The following is a 9,993-nucleotide window of genomic DNA, read 5'->3' on the forward strand; positions in this document are numbered from 1 at the left end:
TGCGATTTTGTCTTTAATGATAACTCTCTTCTTGCCGAATAAGGCAAGCCAAAATTTGTGTACGCAATAATTTCTCAAAAACCATTCTAAACCTAACGTAAAAAAATCACTGTGTATGTTTATTATTAAATTATTGTAAATTTATCTAAAATATATTTAGTTGAATTAGGCTAAATTAAATTGCGCTTGTTATAATAGGGTTAGGTAAGTTTCCTAAGGTTGTTTTGGTACAAAATCATTAATTGTTATATTATAAATAAAAAAATATATCTTTAAATGTATAAGAGAAAATTTTCAAGTATCTGTTGAGTGAGGTTCTGAGAGGGACATCATGATATATAGACAGGCTGTTACTCTTGTTTTTATTTTCACGTAGGTTTCACCGTCTTATCATTAACTGTTCATTAGTCTATGATTTTGTCACGGAGAATAATTTTGGCGTAGTCTTGGCAGAAAGACTTATTGTAGTGGCTCATGAGTGAGGAAGTAAGACCCAGCAAGGGTTATTATATAGCAGTTTGTAGTGGCATCACGTTCCCCTGACTTCCTTCCTCCCCTCCCCCCCATTCCTCCCACCCACTCCACTAGAGGCGCCATTTTCTGTAATTTAAAAAAAAAATAAGTATTAGCGAGGAGAGTTAGGTTGGGTAGGGTGAGGCTGGCGGCTACCAGCCACTCTGCCCTCTGGTGAGGCTGGCGGCTACCAGCCACTCTGCCCTCTGGTGAGGCTGGCGGCTACCAGCCACTCTGCCCTCTGGTGAGGCTGGCGGCTACCAGCCACTCTGCCCTCTGGTGAGGCTGGCAGCTACCAGCCACTCTGCCCTCTGGTGAGGCTGGCGGCTACCAGCCACTCTGCCCTCTGGTGAGGCTGGCGGCTACCAGCCACTCTGCCCTCTGGTGAGGCTGGCGGCTACCAGCCACTCTGCCCTCTGGTGAGGCTGGCGGCTACCAGCCACTCTGCCCTCTGGTGAGGCTGGCGGCTACCAGCCACTCTGCCCTCTGGTGAGGCTGGCGGCTACCAGCCACTCTGCCCTCTGGTGAGGCTGGCGGCTACCAGCCACTCTGCCCTCTGGTGAGGCTGGCGGCTACCAGCCACTCTGCCCTCTGGTGAGGCTGGCGGCTACCAGCCACTCTGCCCTCTGGTGAGGCTGGCGGCTACCAGCCACTCTGCCCTCTGGTGAGGCTGGCGGCTACCAGCCACTCTGCCCTCTGGTGAGGCTGGCGGCTACCAGCCACTCTGCCCTCTGGCTCGCAACGTTGCATTCCCCACAGTGAGAGACAAGAGCAAAGCCAGAGAGAGAGAGAGACAGCGGAGATTAATGGTATAAAATACCGACAGGTTCCAAGGTATGGGGGCACAAGTCTTCTCCAGGATGAACCCCTCAAGGGAGGTTCATTGATGCTGGTGAGGGGCTGTTGATCTAGGGAATTGGATCTGTGCTCCAGTTCCCTGTATTGAGCCTGAATGCCTTCCATACCCCACCCTCCAATGTGCTGTATAATCCTATGGTTTTAGCACTCTCTCATGATTATAATAATATAATACTTCTCCAGGATGAGGGGCTAACCACCTCAAAGCTACGTCTTCAAAGATGATGGACTGATTATATCGTCTTCACATCTCTGCTAACTCTTCCGTACTCGACTGAAGAAGCCTGCTGTGTATGCGAAACGTTTCGGAGAGAGACTACAGATAAATAGTATAAAATACCCACGCGATGGAAAAATAAATGCTAATTCAGTATAATGCGATCCTTTACCACGTTTCGCTCATATTTTGATCGAAACGTAGTCATTGAAGGCTTGCATCATACTGCATTTGTTTATTTTTCCAAAGAGAAACAAAAATGGAGAAGCAGAAAGAGAGGAGAGAGGGGGAAAAAAGGTGGAGTTTGAGTATCAGAAGCGAGGCTGTGAGTGTAGAGGAGCCGTCAAGAATTTCCTGCAGCTTAATGTCTTCATTATTGTATATTTTAAGAGGCACCTAAGTTCCCCCGTCTTCTAATAACATGTTCATTTGTTTTTTTACTATAATCTACCTTGTCCATACTTACTATCGTATTTACTTTGTCTGTTTCGTAAGGTGAAGTCCAGGATCTTTCCTTAATTCATGGTATAACTTAACAAATCTTTGAGGACAATTGTGTTGTTGAGGGCTGAGCTGTGCTCAAAGATTTGTTAAGCTATACCATGAATTAAGGAAAGATCCTGGACTTCACCTTACGAAACAGACGAAGTAAATACGACGTAATTATGGACAAGGTAGATTTTAGTAGAAAAATAAACCTATTAGAAGACAAGGGTACTTAAGCGCCCCTTAAACCCCCTTTGGCGGGTAATTTCACTTTTATTGCGCTGCTCGGTGTGTTACTTCTTGTGTTGCTGTCTCCGTGATGCTGCTAGTAATAGTACAGTAGTAGTTTTTCTCTTCAGCTGGACGTTTTTGGTTGTCATTGGTGCACCTTATACCATTGTCTCGTAGCTGGGTTGGTAGCGTACTTAGCTCATACATTGAGGTCCGTAGTTCGATCCCCGGTACGGGTGGAAACATTAGGGCGTTTTTCCTTAAGACACCTGCTGTCCCTGTTCACTTAACAATAAGTAGGTACCTGAGTGTTAGCCGACTGGTGTGGGTTGTATCCTAGTGACAAAACTTATTTTGTACGAAATACTCTACATAACCAGGGGCTTTTAATATATGTCAAATAGATGTTAGTTATCGTCTGTATACGTTGTACATATACTTGTAGAAATAAAAGATTATTATTAATGTTGCAGTTTAAAAATTGTAGTGTAAAGCACCCTTCTGACAAGACAGTGATGGAGTGAATGATGGTGAAAGTTTTTCTTTTTCGGGCCACCCTGCCTTGGTGGGAATCGGCCAGTGTGATAATAAAAAAAATTATTATTATTATTATTATTATTATTATTATTATTATTATTATTATTATTAGTTATGGTTGACCTTCAGTGTCAGTCATGAGGTACACAGGGAGGTGTTACCAGCCCCTTGCTTCACCAGCATTACTGGCTTAACCAGCGTTACTTGCTTCACAAGTGTTACTTGCTTCACCAGCATTACTGGCTTAACCAGCGTTACTTGCTTCACAAGTGTTACTTGCTTCACCAGCATTACTGGCTTAACCAGCGTTACTTGCTTCACAAGTGTTACTTGCTTCACCAGCATTACTGGCTTAACCAGCGTTACTTGCTTCACAAGTGTTACTTGCTTCACCAGCATTACTGGCTTAACCAGCGTTACTTGCTTCACAAGTGTTACTTGCTTCACCAGCATTACTGGCTTAACCAGCGTTACTTGCTTCACAAGTGTTACTTGCTTCACCAGCATTACTGGCTTAACCAGCGTTACTTGCTTCACAAGTGTTACTTGCTTCACCAGCATTACTGGCTTAACCAGCGTTACTTGCTTCACAAGTGTTACTTGCTTCACCAGCATTACTGGCTTAACCAGCGTTACTTGCTTCACAAGTGTTACTTGCTTCACCAGCATTACTGGCTTAACCAGCGTTACTTGCTTCACAAGTGTTACTTGCTTCACCAGCATTACTGGCTTAACCAGCGTTACTTGCTTCACAAGTGTTACTTGCTTCACCAGCATTACTTGCCTTACCAGCGTTACTTGCCCTCTACGACGTAAGTGAGCTACGGAAGTATAGTTGTTCGCCGTCCCATGCAATTGGAGATTAAATGGATAAAAACATTTACTAACACAAATGAGCGTTAATTATGCATTTATATACATACATTTGCAATTTCATGTGTGCATTTAAAAGCCTGAAACATGTTTACATTATTATACGTATATTAGTGAGCAGTAGAGCTAGGCCTAAAAAATGCACATACCGTACACACATTAGCTTATAGTGAGTTGTAAATATATTTACGGTAGGAAGTCTGAATAAATGAAGAATGGGTATAATGAAAACTGCTGCATTAGTGAAACGCTGTAAAGCAAAGCACTGTCAAGTGAAGCGATGTAAAGTGAAGCGCTGTGAAGCGGGTCCTGCCTGTAATACCTCCAGTGTGCAGAACTTTAAAACACACACACACACACCATAGCTTTAAGAATATGTACTATAAGGCTCTTGGAGCAGGGAGAATGGATCTAGTAGCGATCAGCAAAGAGGCGGGGCCAGGAGCTGTAAACTGACCCCTGCAACGATAAATAGGTAAATACACTCGCTCTTTTTCTCTTCCTGTCTCCCTCTTTCTTTGTCTGTCTGTCTCTCTCACTCTCACGCAGACATCTTGGCCCCTGGACCCTGGAGACCCTAGTTATTTCCCCAGTCGAGTCTGGAAGAGAAAATCTGGTTCCCTCGTTCGTTCTAATGCTTCACGTCTTTATTTCCAGGGCATTGTTTTGTCTTTGTGTAAATGGAGGGCCGCTCCCCTCTCTCTGAGGGGAAATAATTGTTCCCCTTACATGCGTGGGAGGTAAGCGTGTCCTCAGGCTGTTACCATAACGACAACACCTGGCTTACTGATGAAAAATATGGCCTACTGGCGTACTGTTGAAGATATGATCTACTGGCTTACTGTTGAAATGAATGATCTATTGACTTACTGTTGAAAGATATGATCTCTTGGCTTACTGTTAAAAGGTGTTCGATAAGTGATTTTTCCTGCTTACTGTTAAGACAAAAATACATTTTATTACTGTTAAAAGACAAAAGGATCTACTGGTTTAATATATATATATATATATATATATATATATATATATATATATATATATATATATATATATATATATATATATATATATACACATGCGCTACTGAAGAAGTCTTCCTTTTGCAACACGAAAGGCGTCTCGAGCCACGCCATTCTCTCCTTTCCCCTGTGGTTGCCTTACACTGATCACTAGTCTGCAATTGCTACATACATGTGTGCGCGTGCACACACACACACACACACACACACACACACACACACACACACACACACACACACACACACACACACACACACACACACACACACACACACACACACACACACACACACATACACACACACACATGCACACACACAAACACACACACACACGTACACACACATACACACACACAAACACACACACAAACACACACACACACACACACACACACACACACACACACACACATACAGACACACACACCCATATACAGGATTTCACACCTTCCTGTGACGTGACCCTCTAACCCTTCCTTCCCCCCCCCCCCCCCGCCTCTCTCCATCTCCTCTCTCTCTCTCTCTCTCTCTCTCTCTCTCTCTCTCTCTTTCTCTCTCTCTCTCTCTCCCTCCCTCCCTCCCTCCCTCGCCCCTTTCTCTCATCCTCTCTTCCTCTCCCTCTTCCTCTCTCTTCCTCTCTCTCTTCCTCTCACTCTTTCTTCCTCTCTCTTCCTCTCTCTCCCTCTCCCTCCCTCTCCCTCTCTCTCCCCCTCTCTCTCTTCCTCTCTCTCTTCCTCTTCTCTCTCTCTCCATCTCTTCCCTTGTCACTCCCCCCTCTCTCTTACCTTTTCCCTCTCTCTCTCACTTTCTCCCCCTTTTCCCCTCCTTCTACCCTCCCCTTCTCTCTCTTTCTCCCTCTCTCTCACTCTCTCCCCCTTTTTCTTTTTCACTTTATCTTTTACTAAAAAAAAAAAAATGGTTGGGACTCGCAGGAATCAGGGATCAGATGACAATGGTACTGGTAGGGAGGAATGGATGGAGGAGCAGTGGAAAAGGATAGAGCAAGAATGGGAGAGAAAATTAGGAGAGCTTTCTGAAAAAATGGAGAAAGAGCTCTCTGTGAAATGGGAAAAGAGGTTGGAGGAGACGAAGAATTGGGAGGCACAAGTCGAAACTGCAGTAGCCAGGGTAAAGGTCCTAGAATTTGAGGTAAACAGGCTGAAGCAAGTCTCAGGGGTAGTGACCAGAGAAGACACACCATACGAAGCTGAGAGGCTGAACAGGAAGGAAGGAGATATGAAATATGCTAAGGTCCTATCAGCCTGCAAAGAAGGGCCAGGGAGTGGAAGGGAAGAGCAGATGGGTGCAGATGGAGAGGGAGATAGATCGAATGCTGAGGCACAACCATGCTACCAAGAGCCACTGGAAAAATCAAGGGAGAAAATGACCACATACAGACAGGAACCAGAGTCACAGAGGGAGAGGCAATGGGAGGAGGAAAGGGCAAAATCAGTGTTTATCCATGGGCTTCGGGAGAGAGAGGAAAGGACACACACTGAAAGACGGCAGGAAGAAAGAAAGGAGATTGAGAAAATCATCACGGAAATAGGGGGAGAAGACATGGACGAGATTGTAAATTTTCAGAGAATAGGGGGGTACTTGAAGGGAAGAAACCGACCAATCAAGCTGATTCTCAGGACAGAAACAGTGCGGAACAGGATCCTCCAAGAAAAACCACGGTTGAGAAGCTCGGAAGAGTACAAGAAGGTGTTGGAAAGGAAACTGAAGGTATGGTACACAAACGCTGATGGAATAACAAACAAGTGGGAGGAGTGGCACGAAAGAGTCAAAGAGGCATCACCAGACATCATAGCAATCACAGAAACCAAGCTTACAGGTATGATAACAGATGCCATCTTCCCAACGGGATACCAGATCCTGAGGAAAGACAGAAGGAACAGGGGGGGGGGGAGGAGTGGCATTGCTGATCAAACACCGATGGAATTTTGATGAGCTGGAGAGAGGAGACAGCGGAGAAGAAAGTGATTGCATAGCGGGAACGCTTCACTCTGGAAGTGAAGAGGCTTCTGAGTGAGCTAGATACCTCAAAGGCAATGGGGCCAGATAACATATCTCCATGGGTCCTGAGAGAGGGAGCAGAGGCGCTATGTGTACCCCTAACAACAATATTCAATACATCTATCGAAACAGGGAGATTGCCTGAGGCATGGAAGACAGCAAATGTGGTACCAATCTTTAAAAAAGGAGACAGACATGAAGCACTAAACTACAGACCAGTGTCACTGACATGTATAGCATGCAAAATCATGGAAAAGATTGTCAGGAGAAGAATGGTGGAACATCTAGAAAGGAATGATCTCATCACCAGCAGACAACATGGTTTCAGAGACGGGAAATCCTGTGTCACAAACCTACTGGAGTTCTATGACATGGTGACAGCAGTAAGACAAGAGAGAGAGGGGTGGGTGGATTGCATTTTCTTAGACTGCAAGAAGGCGTTTGACACAGTACCACACAAGAGATTAGTGCAAAAACTGGAGGACCAAGCAGGAATAACAGGGAAGGCACTGCAATGGATCAGGGAATACTTGTCAGGAAGACAGGAGCGAGTAATGGTACGAGGCGAGGTGTCAAGAGTGGGCACCTGTGACCAGCGGGGTCCCACAGGGGTCAGTCCTAAGACCAGTGCTGTTTCTGGTATTTGTGAACGACATGACGGAAGGAATAAACTCCGAGGTGTCACTGTTTGCAGATGACGTGAAGTTGATGAGAAGAGTTCATTCGATCGAAGACCAGACAGAAATACAAAGGGATCTGGACAGGCTGCAGACCTGGTCCAGCAACTGGCTCCTGGAGTTCAATCCCACCAAGTGCAAAGTCATGAGGATTGTGGAAGGGCAAAGAAGACCGCAGATGGAGTACAGTCTAGGGGGTCAGAGACTACAAACATCACTCAAGGAAAAAGATCTTGGGGTGAGTATAACACCAGGCACATCTCCTGAAGCGCACATCAACCAAATAATTGCTGCAGCATATGGGCGCCTGTCAAACCTCAGAACAGCATTCCGACATCTTAATAAGGAATCGTTCAGGACCCTGTACACCGTGTACGTTAGGCCCATATTGGAGTATACGGCACCAGTTTGGAACCCACACCTAGCCAAGCATGTAAAGAAACTAGAGAAAGTGCAAAGGTTTGCAACAAGACTAGTCCCAGAGCTAAGAGGTATGTCCTATGAGGAGAGGTTAAGGGAAATCAACCTGACGACACTGGAGGACAGGAGAGATAGGGGGGACATGATAACGACTTACAAAATACTGAGAGGAATTGACAAGGTGGACAAAGACAGGATGTTCCAGAGACTGGACACAGTAACAAGGGGACACAGTTGGAAGTTGAAGACACAGATGAATCAAAGGGATGTTAGGAAGTATTTCTTCAGCCACAGAGTAGTCAGGAAGTGGAATAGTTTGGGAAGCGATGTAGTGGAGTCAGGATCCATACATAGCTTTAAGCAGAGGTACGATAAAGCTCATGGTTCAGGGAGAGTGACCTAGTAGCGACCAGTGAAGAGGCGGGGCCAGGAGCTTGGACTCGACCCCTGCAACCTCAACTAGGTGAGTACAACTAGGTGAGTACACACACACACACACACACACTCGGTAATGTGTGTGTGGAGGGGAGGGAAGAAATCGCAGTAAAACGAGTAACTGCAAATATGAAATTACCGCAGCGCAGATTAACAGATAGGAAATACCTGGGCGGTTCCTCGTACTTAAACACACATCTTCAGAGCAGTTATAGACAGTATAATAACCTATATCGAGATATTAATGAAAGTAAGATATCAGATATATTAAGCAAATTTCTTAAATTTGCTTAATATAACTGGCAACAGATGAGTGAACTGTAGATATAAATCCAGATGCACTCCTGTTAACCCTTTTGGGGCCTAGTTCCTAGGCCTTTTGTGTATCCATATGCTCTTACGCTACCGTCCACAGGAGGATATGGGGTTCACAATGAACTAGCCGCTTCGGTGCCAAAATCTAATCCAAATCTAATCTCTTCAGAGGAGCTGAGTCAAGGACAGCACATTTTATAAGTTTCTGAGTGAAGTGCAGTGCAGCAAGGGTCGGTAAAGAAAGGAAGGAGGGAAGGAAGAGAGATAGATTAGTTTAACATCTTTATTATGCAACCGATACCCATCCTGTGGGCGGCAGTCAAAGGGTTACACAGGTACATAATGGGTCCAGGGACTGGGCCGCAAAGTTTTGATAGCTGAACAAGTTACAAAAGTAATGAACTATTTACACATTTACATTTGATAGATGGGGAGGAAGTGTTAGGTAGATACAGGCTGGTATACAAGCTTGCAGTGTGAGAGGGTTCAGTGAAAGATCAGCGGGAGAAAAGTAATTAGTGATGAGCGAGAAAATTGGTGGAAATGGAAGGCCGAGGAGAAGAATATGAAGGTGAGGGAGGAGGTGGGCGTGAGTGGGTGGGCGTGGGTGGGTTGGTCTACGTGGGTGGGTAGCCGCATGCGAGGGCAGTTAGAAGGGTGGGCGGATAGGAGTGGGGGAGGGGGAGAGTGGGCGTGTTGATGTAGTGAGACATATGGGAGGAGAGGAGTGCCAGGTGGTATATCAAGTGGTATGCTACGTGTTATATACCCACTTTATGATCCTCGGGATACTACCACTCTAATCCCGTAACATTCATGTACTCTCAACCTAACAGAACCAAGTCGGACCGAAACGTCGTCGTAAGCTGCTCTCTCCTATGTGCGGGTTATCTGTGCATTGTTCCAGTCACGGTATTGTGCCTTTTTGTTCATCATCACGATAATTATTATTATATTTCCAAAAGCGGTACAGACTGTCATGGTCAAATATTGAGTGAACTAGACTGACTGGTTAGGGAGGGACCGAAATGTAGCGAGACTGACATAAGACAGATGACAGGTACGATGCAGATAACCGTAGGGACAGGAAATACTTTTTTCAAAACGGTAAGTGGATCGAACTAGATGAAGAAGCGGTGGAAGGTAAACACCATAGACAAGTTTAAGACTGGGTACGATCAGGTCCTGAAGTCCAGGAATTAATAAGGATATACTTATACATTACTTTTTTGTACATGCATTTTTATGGTCTTCAGTAATTAAAGAGGTGGGGCCAGGAGCTGTGAATTGACTCGCGTAAAGACAGTTATATATACGTACATACCAGCACAAACTTTTTATCCCCGTACACAAACATCCCGCCATACACAAACATCTATACTCACACAAA

The 9,993-nt window shown here is 45.0% G+C and overlaps 1 protein-coding gene across 4 annotated transcripts in view; it reads left to right on the forward strand.

The window, feature by feature from the left end:
• The window catches only part of LOC138853517 (uncharacterized), a 123,104-nt gene that overhangs the window by 59,858 nt on the left and 53,253 nt on the right, over positions 1 to 9,993 (forward strand). Inside the window, exon 3 of one of the 4 annotated variants that reach the window (XM_070090629.1) lies at positions 9,440 to 9,515. The exons of the other annotated variants lie outside the window; for them this stretch is intronic. The gene's annotated coding sequence lies outside the window, so the exon portion shown is untranslated. The remainder of the gene's footprint in view (positions 1 to 9,439; positions 9,516 to 9,993) is intronic. 4 annotated transcript variants of the gene reach the window in all.

The sequence above is a fragment of the Cherax quadricarinatus genome, chromosome 32 (genome assembly GCF_038502225.1).
Source record: "Cherax quadricarinatus isolate ZL_2023a chromosome 32, ASM3850222v1, whole genome shotgun sequence".
Lineage (NCBI taxonomy): Eukaryota > Metazoa > Arthropoda > Malacostraca > Decapoda > Parastacidae > Cherax > Cherax quadricarinatus.